The sequence below is a fragment of the Hesperophylax consimilis genome, chromosome 19 (genome assembly GCF_061612785.1).
Source record: "Hesperophylax consimilis isolate HC1 chromosome 19, BYU_Hcon_1.0, whole genome shotgun sequence".
NCBI classification, from domain to species: domain Eukaryota; kingdom Metazoa; phylum Arthropoda; class Insecta; order Trichoptera; family Limnephilidae; genus Hesperophylax; species Hesperophylax consimilis.
Window position 1 is genome coordinate 9,405,567 of NC_142854.1, and position 15,517 is coordinate 9,421,083.

Sequence of the window (15,517 nt, forward strand, 5' to 3'; positions counted from 1 at the left end):
ACAGCAGTTTTCCTTCTATAGGTGAGGCTATTAATACCCAGAATGCCGGACAAAAAGGCTGATGGATATAACCAGGGATAATATCCGAAGTCTCTAAGATATAAATATCTCAGAAATTTCTTTTGTACTTTCTCTATCATTTGAGAGTAAGTCAAATCCATTGGTCCCCATATTACAGAAACACTCCAAAATGCTGTGTACTGAGTATAGCACACAAATCGAGGTCGAGCTGCAAAAATGTCTGAAGTTGCTTAGCACAAATCCTAGCATTCTTAAAGCTTTGTTGCATATCGTTTCTATGTGGACGTGACATGTTAGGTGCGTATCAAATGCGATTCCTAAATCTCTCGAAATAACAATCTGCTGAAGAGATGAATAAGACATTTTGTTATTATTTTTTTTGGTAAACTAATGTTTAAGACAAGATTTTTTATACATAGCACAAAGGGTAACAATTATTTATAAGCAATAATTATTAGCCTGAAACACTCATCCACATTGAAAAATCTCCTGATAAAAGATACATGACGACAACGGGACTTGAACCCGTGTCCTTTCGATGATCTTTTATCGGGAGAGTTTTCAATGTGGATGAGTGTTTCAGGCTAATAATTATTGCTTATAAATAATTGTTACCCTTTGTGCTATGCATAAAAAATCTTGTCTTAAACATTAGTTTACCAAAAAAAAATAATAATTAATATTTGACGTTCTAGTATTCTCACCAAAAAATGTAGACAATTTGTCTCGACGCCATCTAGTGAGAGAGTTAGCACTTACAATGCCTTTCTCATATAAAATAAAGTTGGTTGTTTCAGGTGAAAAAAATGTAACAAGCAGTAATTGTTGAATGAAACACTAGTATATATTGAATTATTTCGCGGATAAGAGATAAGCCGCCATAGCTCAGTGGTCAGAGCTGTCGACCGGAAATCGAAAGGACACGGGTTCAAGTCCCGTTGGCGTCATGTATCTTTTATCAGGAGATTTTTCAATGTGGATGAGTGTTTCAGGCTAATAATTATTGCTTATAAATAAGACATTTTGTAGTTATAGTAAATCGTTTTGTTTGCCTTAGTGTAGCACATAATGGAGCATTTCTTAAAAATATGACATCATGGCCCATCTCTCTTGTTTCTGTCATCTACATGTATCGGTATAACAGAAGAGTACGTATGAGAGGATGTGTGAATGCTATAGTTTGTTAAAGGCAGGCCGCACAACGCACTTGAGGCGCTCCCAACCCACTTAAAAATATGACATCATGGCCCATCTCTCTTGTTTCTGTCATCTACATGTATCGGTATAACAGAAGAGTACGTATGAGAGGATGTGTGAATGCTATAGTTTGTTAAAGGCAGGCCGCACAACGCACTTGAGGCGCTCCCAACCCACTTAAAAATATGACATCATGGCCCATCTCTCTTGTTTCTGTCATCTACATGTATCGGTATAACAGAAGAGTACGTATGAGAGGATGTGTGAATGCTATAGTTTGTTAAAGGCAGGCCGCACAACGCACTTGATCCGCTCCCAACCCACTTAAAAATATGACATCATGGCCCATCTCTCTTGTTTCTGTCATCTACATGTATCGGTATAACAGAAGAGTACGTATGAGGGGATGTGTGAATGCTATCGTTTGTTCAAGGCAGGCCGCACAACGCACTTGATCCGCTCCCAACCCACTTATTCAACAAAATAAAACAGTAACAGCAATCTTTTTACTACAGTCAGAACACATTTTATTTTTCTTTTATTTCAGCAATACATTAAAATTGAATAGGTACTTTATCGTTTTCTGAAATCCATTCTTGAATATCAGGCTTTGGAAGAGGGCGTATTGAATTCTTATATCGATCCCTTAGGCCCTAGAGCCAATATCCGGCGAGCAAGAAACAGCGCCAGTTCTGTTTTATTATTAAAGCCTTCCCACCCCCACAGAGGGTGGAATTTCGGTACTATAAAACTAAAAGTACCCATAGGAACACTGTCATGAGACATTTTCAAATTTTCAGTATTAATACAAAATCTACTCAATTTTAAGTACAAATATCAAGAACCTTACTAAATTATTAAGCAATAATTAGTCGCCTGGAATATCAATACAAATTGAAAATATCTCCCGAGTAAAAATAAATAAAACACAATAAGCAGTAATTCTTGATTGAAGTACTAGTACATATTGAATTATTTGACGTGTTGGAAATAAGCCGACGTAGATCAGTGTTCCAGAGCACCTGACCGGACATCAGAAGGCGCGGGTTTAATTCTCGTCGGCGACATTTATTTTTACTCGGGAGATATTTTCAATTTGTATTTATATTTCAGGAGACTAATTATTGATTATAATTATTTGTTATCCTTTGTGCTATGCATAAAACCTTGTCTTATAAACATTAGTTTATCATTAAAAAATAAGAACCTTACTGACCAACATACCTACACTATTAGGACAATACCTCAAATCTACTAAACGTCCCAAATTATATATATTTTTTGACCAGAAATAAAGATGTATGCAATTTATTTAAGGTTGAAATATTATTTGAATTTCGAAGATTGAAACAAAGCATTTTCATTCCTTTACTAGAAATTCATGACCTGGGCACAGTTTTTGACTAAATTACCACTCGAGCGATTGTAGACATATTTTGTTTTGTATACCAAGTGATCGCTTACCATAATGTGCAAAATTTATAGAACCTAAAAGTATGGGATAAGCGGTGAATTCTATGTGGATTATTTGGTTTTAAACCACAGTAAGCAGTTTCATGTGTTTCAATATTAATATTTTGAGGAATGGTATTAATTAAATAATGTGGTAAATGTTTATATATATGACACCAATCGCTCGAGTGGTAATTTAAAGTCGAAAATTGTGCCCAGGTCATTAAATTCTGTGACAGAGTTAAGGATTGAGTTATTGTTCACACTTATTTATGTCAAGATAAAGTTTAATTATTGAAGACAAATTATTAAAATAAAATTATCGATTCCCAAACGAAAATTTGAAACAGAAAATCAGAAAACGATTCTGTCACATCTAGGACTTGAACCCAGGACCATTGCCTTGCCGGGGCACTGCTCTTGGAATCGCTAATATTGTGTTTAATAATTAAATATTACAATTCGAGATTTTTCTCAATATATAATTTTTAAAAAATAAATAAAATTCAAAAAAAATATTTACTGCACAAAAATACAGAGTACAAAGCTTATAGGTTACATCCTATTTCTACCAGCTAACCCAACAATTACATGTTAACAAATGTATGTAAATAATAAATAAATAAAAAAAAAACCGAGAATTTATATTTGTTTAAAAGAAATGTTTTTAGTGATGATTTAAATTTAAGTATTTCGATTAAGATATAAGATTAAGTTTGTTGAGAGTACACCAATTAAGTAAGTATAGATAAATACGATAGCTAGCCTAAAGTCAGGATCCACAATCATTCCTACCTCCTGCTAATTAAGGACACTCGCCTAATAAATAAATAAACCCGCCTGGATTCAGCAAATGCGCGCGAAGTTGAGACACAGGATTTCCTTTAGTTCATTCCTTTCGTTTTATGTTACCATATTGTTGAACGTATGTCTAAGGATGCTAGAAAATTTCGTACATACCAGTCCTGAAACTCAGTTTACATTATGATTTTAACTTATCTAATATTTTTTACAGATGCCACCCAACAAATATAAAGAAGTTCCATGGTGAGGATAGCTCGCTTCATGAGGAGATGGCAGCCAGCACCCTGCCTTCCATACCTCTCCTAGACCCTCAACAACACAACATCAGTCCTGGAAGACAGCAGCACCCGGACCACAATAGAAGACCCACGCTGATTGTTTATCAAAAGGGTGAGATAATGAGATTACCGCTATTCATGAAGATATATTGTGTCATTTCATCGTATTTCCCTTATCCTATTCAATTCGAGGACCATCAGAAGGAACACTTCAAAAATTTAACTCGAAAATGATAATACGAATAATAGATAGGGAATTTTTTAACATTATCTTCTAAGGCTTGTGGATGGCGAGAAATGTCGCACTTAAGATTAAAATATACACAAAAAAGGTAAATGTTATATTTATGGCACGATGATATTTACTATGAGGAAGCTACAAGCCATGTGTATATTCTTGGTATACCTTATATCGTAGGTAATAGGCATTAAAATCGCTTGACAAACGGAGTCTAGAAACATTCGATTTCAAGCAAAAAACAGGTTTTTATTTATTTTGTAAATAATTTTTTAAGAAAGCAAAGAAGTGAAATCAAGTGAAATTGTCACAGATAATCTCAACTAAAATATATAATTTTTAAAGTTGTTTTCTATGTGCGTTCATATATTTCTATTGAAAAAATATTTTTTTCGTAGTTTGCATTCATATTTTTGATTGAGTAATTTATTTTTTTATTTGTATTCTACTCAAGTGAAGCGATAGGAAAACCTTCAATTTATCTAAAGCATATTTATTGGTACTCATAATGTACACAAATTCGTTATAAAGATTAATCAAAAAAAGTGATTTGGCATTAAGCTTCGCCTTAAAGCTGGGTGCAAATTTTATTGTGTGGTCTAGTGACGTTGTCGCAAAAAAAAATTTGAGAGCATCTACACCTTTATAAACATTTTAAAAAATGTGTAAAACAACTTGATAAATAAAACTAAACATGTCTTGTTCCAGTTTCTCCTGAAAGCGTGGTCGTGCCAATAGTTTCGTCTATTATTGGATTTCCCATACTGGCCTTGTTGGTCATATGCTGCCTCAGGAAAAGGGCCAAACTTGCGAGGTAAGTCAGTTTACGGTCTACGCTGTTATGATGTTAAAGACACAAAGTTCTCTGTGATGTTAAAGAAGAATGTTTCTTTCTATACGTTTCATGATAATTTCAGTTTTCTGGTATCACAAAGGTTTTAGTAAACAACAAACGACATTTTTTTAAATTGAATTTCATTTTTGTTTTCGGTAATCAATGAATGCAAATATTGGAAGCGGAAATTAACCCACTTCCACACATCCCGTGTTTATAAATACATATTTATGTATTTATAAACAATAGAATAATACATAGTTTTCCAATAAGAGGTGTTATTTTGAATAGCCCGCTATTTCGGTAGATGTTAGTTTGAAAGCTGTCATTTTTTGACATTTGACAAGTCAAAACTACGTCATTAATAAAAATGGAACGATACACGCTTCAACAACGCATTGAAATTATTGAAATTCACTTGAATGCATCAAATGCAAATCATCTTGAGTGATGAGGCCCATTTCCACCTCGGTGGCTTCGTCAACAAGCAAAATTTTCGCATCTGGAGCTCGGAAAGCCCAAGAGTTATTGAAGTGAAACTTCTTTAGGCGCGTAATGGATTTTCGTGGACGGAGTAAAACCGAGTCAGGATCGACACGAAAATGCGGGTACCCCCACCACCGCTCACCGTTCACCGTTCACTGTTTTCAGTAAAAGCAACAAATCATTATCATGCGCATAAAAGTTTTTATGTGTTTTATTTAAGTACTTTTTTACTCGGTAGTATAATTTTGTTTAGCGCATGCCTTAGCTGTGGTACAGACGTGGACAGGGCTTTCCTGTACCGTCCGTAAAATGTTCAGTCTGGTTTAGTCGTCCGTCGAGAGCGCTCGCGTCGCGCGCTTTGCTGTTACATTCGTATTCCAGTATATAAATATTGTTTACTGTCGAGGAAGTTGTTATAAACTTTAAAAAATATGTTTAAAATGCCGTGTAAATATACGTGTTGTGCGTTCAGCTTGCTGCTGCTGGTTTTAGTGAGTAGTGCTGCCTCCAAAAATGTGGATAATTCCGATAGAACCTTCGAGGAAAGCAATTGCAGTAAGGTGAGACAGTTCCTCGAGACCAGGAACATCTCGGCTGTACCGGCTCGAGGCGCAGACGACAAAGGTAAGAAACAGATAAAAAAAAAGAAACAAAAATTAATAAATTGTGGTTCATACGGTTTGGTACAGAATTTCAGTGTTAAAAATGAGTAGTGACGAGATATTTAATTGTAATATTGTTATTTATGTAATATTGTATACTTGTGAATAAATTGAAAATTTTTGGAACTATACATTAATCGAACGTCATTCATCTATAAGAAAATATTAGAAAAAGCAAATCCATGCTTCGTCGTTGAATTATTTAACCTCTAATTTTCAAACTAACCTAAGAGAGAAAATAGAGATGATGAAATGAAAATAGAGAGAGAGGAATACTAGAAGTTTCACTTCTGTCTTGCGTAGGCTTGACACACCCACTTTTTTTGTAGAATATTTATTGTTGAAAAGCCTCTTTATCCTTAACGTGTGACTTTTTGGTGCGGTTTATGGTCCGGCAGAGTCATTGGACCTTACTTTTTCGAAAATGAGGCTGGAGCAACAGTTACGGTGAAGGGATTGCGCTATCGAGAGATGATTAATGATTTTTTATGGCTGGAATTGGATGGTATTGATCTGGACAACGTTTACTTTCAACAAGACGGCGCTACGTTCCACACAAGCAACGAAACCATTGATCTTTTACGATTGAATATCGAAATAACACCTCTTATTGGAAAACCCTGTATATGACCATTAATTATTTCATTTGTATATAGGTAGCGGTAATAGTTTTTGTAATATTTCTTGGTGGAGCTTACTTTTGAATGTTTCCATTAATTCTTCTGATTTCTTTCAGTAATTTATTAAAAAACTTTCTCCTTTGTGAGTATAATGGTATTGTTCGAAAGAAATGGTGAGATTAGGGCTTAGGGCATGAAAATATATATTTTAGTGTACTATTCCATAATAAACGAGCACAAAATGTACAAGTCACAATTTCGCTATGACCTAAGTAACGCTAACAACTATCACCAGCCACTTACTAACCTTAGTCGTGACGTCACCAACGCCATTCAGATGATCGTTTTGGCATCAAATCAAAATTGACATATTGTAAATGTTATGATCTGCTTAAAAATTCCATTATTATGGTAAAAACCTGTGAAAATACATAAATAATATTTGTGTTGGGTTCCAGGGAGCGCGCCAGGAGAAGGAACTGCGGCGCCGTGGGGCTATCGCTGGTGCAACTGGGCGGAGGGCGAGGAGGCAGGTTTTCCAGTGGGGCCCGCCCCGGGAGGGAAAGACCTTCTCTGGACCTGGACACGGTGCTGGAGGAGAGGTCTGATGCGGAGCAGACACAGGTAATAACAAACGCATTCAGCGACTTAAATCTTTAAAAAGGTTTGATAATAATTGTCCTTCTTCGTTAGTTGTTCCCTCATTACTGAGGATTCTGGCCGAACTTCAATTATCCTGGTGAACAAAGTTCCTTCAGTCCTCGCCGTCTTATGCTATATATGGAGAGCCAAGGGAGCTGGCGAAGTACGCGTGACGTCACATGTACCTCGGTTTTGTCGGTCAACATTAAGGCCATTCAAACACAGGTTTCTATTCAAATCAACAAACACCGAAACAATGAAATATAAGTTAGTGAGGAAGCCGCCATAGTTCTGTCATAACCCGCCGACCAATCACAGGGCGTTTAAATCTCTTGTGCTTTAATCGTTTTTTTTAGATCGATTTTAATTCTAAGTGTAATGATATTTGATAAAATTAATATATTCGGAATCAGTGTTTCCTGATATATGTGAATAAATTTATATGTTTTAATCTTTATTAATTTTCATTGGAGTTTCTTACTATCCCAAATGACTCTAACTCAAACTATGCTGAATGGTGTTTAAAACATTTAACAGAATATTTTCACGTTATTTGTCTGAACAGAGCATTACTTCAAAATTATCAATTCACGATCTTCGAAAGATTGAAAGAATACCAAAAATAAGTTTTTTTACGGCTACGACAAAAAAGACTCTTTCAATTCCGTAAACTTGCTATAAAATTGTAACATCCAATGATTAGTTTTCAATGCTCTTGCAAAGTCGAATCGAAAATCGGCAATTCGCAAAAGCAAAAGCAAACAGTGGTCATTCCTGAGCTATGTTATAACAAATATAGCTACACCACAAGAAATAGAAGGTACGCAGATGCACAGCTCTGTCCATGCGCAGAAACTGCGTTATTTATTAGTAGTTCACTAGCGTTGGCTTGGCCCACTACACTCGCTTCCCACATTGCCCTACATTGCAGAATACGCTAGGGGATATGTCCAACAACAGTGTCATTTATAATACTTTTTACTTTCAGACCGAGCTGATGACCCCAGACCGCGACATCCTTCCAATAGGCAGACTACTCAGCCAACCAGCCCGCTACTTCCTCGAGGGCAGTAGGTAGCATCAGGCCATATTTTCACAGCCAAGAGTGGTCCTCCTCGCTGGAGACACAACCCCGCCCTGGAGGCAACTGTCAGAAGATGACAACACTAGCCCTCTTGCCAATGGATGTCTATCCAGTGACAGCTAGCAATACGAGAAGATATAGATCATCCCTTCGATGTCTTCCAACAGATTGCTTTTCTTGTTGAAGATGATAATATTTATGTATATACTAGATATTGAACCCTGACCCTTAGTGACAAACGAGAAGAATAATTAAATGCAGTGTAGATACTGCTTATGAAAAAACCTTACTAATCGAACTATGAGAAGCCAGAGATAGTGAATGAGAAGATATGGATTATCAGATCTCTTCGACGTCTTCCAACTAACATTCCATTATATTTGATTTGGAATTTGTACCGAGAGACCGAATTTCTGAAGTCGAAATTTGAGGCCCGAATGAACCAACTTTTCGATCACGAAACATGCCCGCGTCGTATTTCTTGTTTTTTTTTATTATTTGGTTCTAATCGCCATACGTTCAAATTTATTATTTCAATTTCAAAACTGAAACTTAAGACACACGATACAATGAGACAAACAATCAAAACTAACTATTCTGGACATACAATAAGTGTGCTTTACATCAGTGCATCGATAACATCTTTGATACTTGCAGAGTGTTGAATACAGAATATGTGGGCAAAAGGGAAGAATCGAATACAATAAAAGAAAAACCTCCTGGATGTGATTGAGAATTATTACAGTCAAGAAAAGCCACTCACGGATAATAAATGAGCATTCTAGAAGCTGTTACTATTTGAGAATGGTAAAATTTTACACCTTGGTGAATATCTTCCAACTGAAAACTCGTAACATCATCAACAAAGTGATGCTTTGAATTTGTTAGATGTACCATTATAGACCAAAGGGAAAAAGATGAAGAAACAGAAAAACCACCCAAGGAGAAAGGAAATTATATTGGAGGAAGTGAAAAAGAATAAATCAATTGTTTTAGTTAACAAAAGAAGAAGAAAAATTGTATTGGAGGATGATAAAAACTGAGGGAGAGTGGTAAAAAAAATTTTACTTGGTTATGGATGTCTTCCAATTGAAAACTGATTCAACCAATGAAATGTTTTGTATGGTATACATCATGTAGATTTTTTAGTATACATGAACATGTTTTTATGATCTGTGCTGCGTCTTAAATACCTTCAATGCTAATCTAACTTCAATACGAGAGGAATATCATAACGAATTTATTTATTTTTTAATTCGACCATTACCATTCGTAGTTTGAATAAATAAATTGGACCAACGTTAGGTAAAGGCGGATATATTTGTAATATTGTGTCTCCTAGTTGATATTGTTCAATCATTAAATTAGTAAGAGAACCTAAAATTAGTAATAAAATGTATTTGTTTTCGTGTTCAAGTAAAAGGATTGTTGCAAATGTGTTGATGCGAGTTGAATCAAAGTTGAATGGAGTAATAGAGGAAACAATTACGAAGGTAATCCCAAAAGCAACGTCTCCTATTTTTTTTAAATGCAAACGAACAATAGTTTTTTTAATATTTTCAACATTTTTTTAAAGGTGGAACATTTATCTATTTTTCTACATAATCGCCATTTCGGTCCGTGCATTTTAATAAGCAATTTTTGTATTCTCATGTCATACCAGTTCACCGCCATGTCATTGAGGAAGCGTTGAACCTCATCTTTCGCCTTGTCATCGTTGCTGAAACGCGTTCTTGGATGATGTCAAAAATAAAATATCAGAATGTGTGCCCAATATAGGAATATCGTCCCTCGAAGTCTCACGGAGTAAGTTGAAGTAAGTTCAACTTCAAAAGCTTCCTCAATGACATTACCACAGCGCTTACAGTAATGCATCTACTGAAATGGCAATTATGTAAAAAAATAGATAAATGTACTAGCTTTAAAAGATGCAAAAGTTATAAAAATAATTGTTTATTTGTATTTTTTTTAAATACGAGATCTCACTTTTGGGATTATCCTCATAGAAGCAAAAAAAGCTGTTTATAGGAAAATGATTACTAACTGACACATGTTCATAATAAACGTTTTTGCAATTTGTCTCCACTATTTCATATAGGTATATTATATCCACAGTTGACATAAAGCTCTCCGTGGTCCTTTTATGTAACCACAAAATACGGAGAAGAATTATGCAAATAGTGAAACGATTTCAAAGAGATTTGAGACATCGATTTAAAAAATATATTTTGACACATATCAGAAATATTATGAACGAACGGGAGATTTTAATATCTACGAAGAATAGAATTATATTATGATTACTGATTTGTTTACAACTTAATATACTTACAGTAAGTTCAGGGATTACTATATTTTAACCAGTGGTTCCAGAGCTTTATTTGGTGTAAAATATGTAGATAGTGTTTTCATTTTTAAATCAATACGTATTGGACATTTAGCCAAGCATTTTTAGTTGCGGCAACAGGTGATGGAAACTATTTCAAAATGTACATAAATTTAAAAAAGGTAACTTCTTTTGTAACTGTTTTACGCAACTAAAGTTGCTCGTGTACGCCTGGACATATCTGTCACTTGATCTGCTCGTGTCGTGACAGATCGGCTCGGTCCATCGGTCTGCTGTCTGTCAGTCCGTCATGAACCGATCCCTACGAGATTGGCGTAAGAATTTGGCTACAAAACCAAAAACGGTAAATTTCCCTACATTTTGAGCTTTTTCCTTTTCTGTATTTTTTTCCCCAGATTCAGGGAAATTTCTCTAGATATACCATCACTATAATATGAGATCCTCGCCGCTCTAATGACCGGAATTTCGCGTGTATGATCTGTGTTACTGTCAGCGAATTTGCACGGCGGAACAGACAGATCCGTGTGTGGATTAGAGTCGGGGTGAGACGTTGGGCGGTTAAGACCAGTTACGACACGAAAAGATTTTTATTTTTGTTTTTAAAAAAAATATATCACTAGAGACTGAGGTGTTAGATATTTTTTAACTTAAAATTATCTCAGAAATCACTGGTTAGAGTATGTCCCTTAACAACCTGATTAACATATTTATAACGAATATCAAAATTAGATTACATTTTTTTTAATATTCGTTAAAAATAATTTGGTTAGTGAAATAATGTTAATTATTATATTTCTAAGATGTTTTGTAACTGCTTCTGTTTAGAATATAATGTGTATATTATTGTGTATTGTGGGTGTTATTGCAATCGAAGTTTTTGCTTATTAATCTTTAAAATATAAATTAAATCCCTTTACATTTATTAAGTTTTAAATAAAGAGTGTTTGTTTTCATACCCACACATTTATCCTATCCCCGTGCAAGTCATTTTTTTTTTCTTTTTCATGGCCATTGTTGTATTATATTAGATGACTTTCTTGAAAGAGTTGGGTATATGTATGGATTAAACTATTATTCGTATTGCGTATGTACGGGCGCAAACAAATAAGTCATCTCAATATTTTATAGCATTCCTTCTAAAAAGTGTTCTTTCCTGAAATAATTAAATTAGCGCCAATTAATTACACAATTTCTATAAAAAATCTACCACCATCCAAATATATAAGTGTAACATCACTTCAAGAACAACTTCGCATTTATAGTATGTTTATATTATTACGAAAGAGTTACGTCTTCTCTCCGTTAGAAAGTTAGAATTCTCCCGCTAAAGCGAAAATAGGTCCACTGAGCTAGAAATAATACATGAAAATACACTTCACATATCGCTTACGAACAGGCGTCCAATTATTTATCTATCGGAAACTAGCATTATTTTTGGTAAATCGTCGAGTAGAGTTCAGGAGGTGATTGGCTCGTAAATATCAACAAAACGATAAGGACGGGTAAGGCAAAATCTCTTATTATCTCTAATTAAAATAAATTCGAACATCACACTTCTGACCCGAATAGAATTGAAGTTTTTCTACGTTTAGTTCAACGTTTATGAGTTGTATGACAAAAAGTTAAAGCAAATTCGATGATTTAATACGTAAATATCACTCTTTCTTCAAAAATCACGGGATGTTATAATTGTAGAATTTGTGAAGTTTATTTAAAAAATATGGCTTCGTTCCTTTCCCATAATTCGTGATTCGGCTCACGCTTTTTTGTCCTCTCTCTACGCAGCATAATTCTACGTATACAAACGCAAGCCAAACTGCCGAGCTGAACCTCAAATTACGGAAAAGAAACCACAAACGGCGCGAAACTCCACTTGCACTTGATTCGTTCCTTTTCCCTAATTCATGACTCGGCTCGCGTTTTGGTTTGCAAATGCATACGTACCCATAACATTTTACCGTTTTCAAAAATAGTGGTTCGCGAACAACTCGCAGTGATGCCCTAGAGCAGTGTTCCGAAAACTTTTTGTGTTCAAGGTGCACCTATCAAATCAAGAAATTTTAGAGGTACACCAAAGAAAAAAGCAATTTTTATTTAATATTGATTTATTACTAAAATCAATATGAAAACATATTTAGTGAGAAATGTGAGCCTGTTTAACTGAGCACAGGAGATAAAAATTTGGAGCAATCGTTGATAAGGCTGCTCTCATCTCTTCATTGATTGTCCTCAGGCGTTCTATTTTTTTCGATTTAATAGTAGTGAGAGTTGAAAATCCCAATTCGCAAAAGTAGGTTGTGACAAATGGATATATATTTTAACAGCATGCTTTGAATGCAGTGGATACTCATTTTTTATATGCAGCCAGAAATGGACTAGCTCTACTTTGGAAAATTTTAGTTTTAATGTCCGATCAGTTTTTAACTCAACGAATTCTTCCTGCTCGTTTATCGGTATGTGTCCTAGGCAAATGTTTTCCGAGAGTGGATTTCGTACCCAGTCGATAGGTTGTAGGTCACACTTAGGAAAATAACAGTTCATTTTTTCTGCTAATAGCTCCAAGTGTTTCACTATCAAAGCTTGCACTTTCTGAATCGACAGCCATGACATTTGAAAACAATTCTACAATTCATTACTACCATTGACAGCGTGGCTGATCAAGTACATCATCACACTTAGGAAAATAACAGTTCATTTTTTCTGCTAATAGCTCCAAGTGTTTCACTATCAAAGCTTGCACTTTCTGAATCGACAGCCATGACATTTGAAAACAATTCTACAATTCATTACTACCATTGACAGCGTGGCTGATCAATAATACCAACTTAGCGCGAAAGCTTTCAATTTTGTCCGAAGACGTTAAAATATAAGAATTCCTGCCTTTCATTTTTCTGGCTCATTTAAATGAGCGAATATGTCCGCCAGATATGCAAGTTTTACTACCCATTCTTCTTTTTTAAACACAGAAGCAAAATCTGAACCCTGGGCCTCTAAAAACGTCTGGGACTCATTTTTTAGCTCGTAAATCCGAAAAAGCAATTTTCCGCTAGAAAGCCATCATACTTCTGTATGAAACAGAAGTGACTGATATTATCCCTCATCTGCTCCCATTTGCTATCTTATTATCTTCACAATACCTTAAATTTTTTCCGCGGCACACCAATTGATGAGTACTGACCATGATAGAGTACGCACCAGAGCAGTGGTTCTTAACTTTTCAAGTCAGGGAGCATTTTTGACTATGTTACAACTCTACTCAAGGGAAGTTAATAATTAATATTATTCATGTAAAAGATAAGGAGGAACGAGTACAAAAAAAAGAAGTTACTTAGTTACAAAACACTCTTAAAATTTATTTTTCAAAAAAATGTATAAAGAAGGGTTAGTCTTAATCTAGCTTAATACTAGTTGTAAATTATAGTTCTTATCTGGAGCCGCGGATCTCCACGTTCGCACTTATCACCGACACACACAAGCGGCAACTTGGGTTGGATCCGAAGGGCGGAAGTAGTTCATCCTGGGCCAAGGCTCCGAAGGGCAGAGTCGGCAGGCAGCGACTCCTGAGAGGGCAGCTTCCTCGTAGGGATATCCTCAGCACCGCTCCAAGGGGGAGAGCAGGAAGTTTCTCGGCGGAGGCGAGACGGTAACTTCTGCTAGGGCAGCTCCCTGGTCGGCAGCTGCCTCGGCGCCGCTCCAAGGGGGAGAGCAGGATGATGACTCCCAAGATGATGACTGTCGAGTGCGGAAATGTGAACTGTCGAGAACTAGGCGAGATCGTGACCGCCGAGAGGGCAGCCTCCTGGGCGGAGGCGCCTCGGCGGCCGCCCCAAGGGGAGGCGAGATGATGACTCGGGACTGCGTACTGGGTACTGTTGGTTGCGGAATCTGTCTTCAGCTGTTGAGGCGAGATGAGAACTGCCGAGAGGGCAGCTTCCTCTGCGACCGCCCCAAGGGGCGGGCGAGATGATCACTCTCTGACTGGGTACTGTTGACTGTTTTACTGTTTGACTCGGGACTGTCTTCAGCTGCGCAATCCAGCGACCGTAGCGCGCCTGTCGTGGGGTGCTGGGACTTAAGTGGTTCCGCTTTACACCACTTTGGTACGTTGTTTGAGTCCTAGGCGCTGGCATCGACATTCTCACCGTAGTCGTTATTATTATTTTAAAAGATGCTAAAATGACATTTGTACAAAGCTTTCAAACAATAACAATATAGCCTATAGCCTTGGGCGAAGGTTTTTATTGCCGGGTCGCTGGTTTAACAATACACCCATTTCGGATTACGACTTGATGGGTGTATTTCCAAGTTGGCTTTCTATTTTTTTTATTGAGGGACCGGTGAAACTATTGACAAAATATTTAGGTCTAATAAAATCTGAACTGCCGCCTCCATCTGCGTGTAAAATCACAGAGACAAATGCTGGAGCACGTGTTCACTTTGGTCTTTCTGTGAATTCAAGTCATGTATGTACCTAGGGACATATCAACTATAATAAAAAAAATGTGGTGCACCGAAATCAAACAAACAAATTTCAACAGAAAAATTATCATTTTCTCAGAGATATATTTTTAAAATTATTATTTTGATTGAGTTCCATGTAAAAAAAAGGTAAAATATCTTAAAAGGGAGCCAAGAAGCTAAACCATTTATTTTATACTTCCATTTACCTACTCCGTTCTGCAACAAACTTGGAGTACAAATAAATACCGTTGGTAATTATATAATAATTACAGAAACAAAATAATAACATAGGGGCAATACAGGCTCTCAGGAAGTTAAAAAATAGTCTGGTGGACCAAGGGTTAAGAAGGTCATAATCCCCAAAAATAAGAAGTGTTGAAACAACTTGAA

General features: G+C 36.0%; 1 long non-coding RNA gene across 1 annotated transcript in view; it reads left to right on the forward strand.

Annotated features, from left to right (window-relative positions):
• Window positions 1–3,783, forward strand: part of LOC149414769 (uncharacterized) — a 183,950-nt gene extending 180,167 nt beyond the window's left edge. The window contains exon 3 of the long non-coding RNA XR_016303905.1: window positions 3,686–3,783. This is a non-coding gene — a long non-coding RNA (uncharacterized LOC149414769). The remainder of the gene's footprint in view (window positions 1–3,685) is intronic.
• Window positions 3,784–15,517: the final 11,734 nt, after the last annotated feature.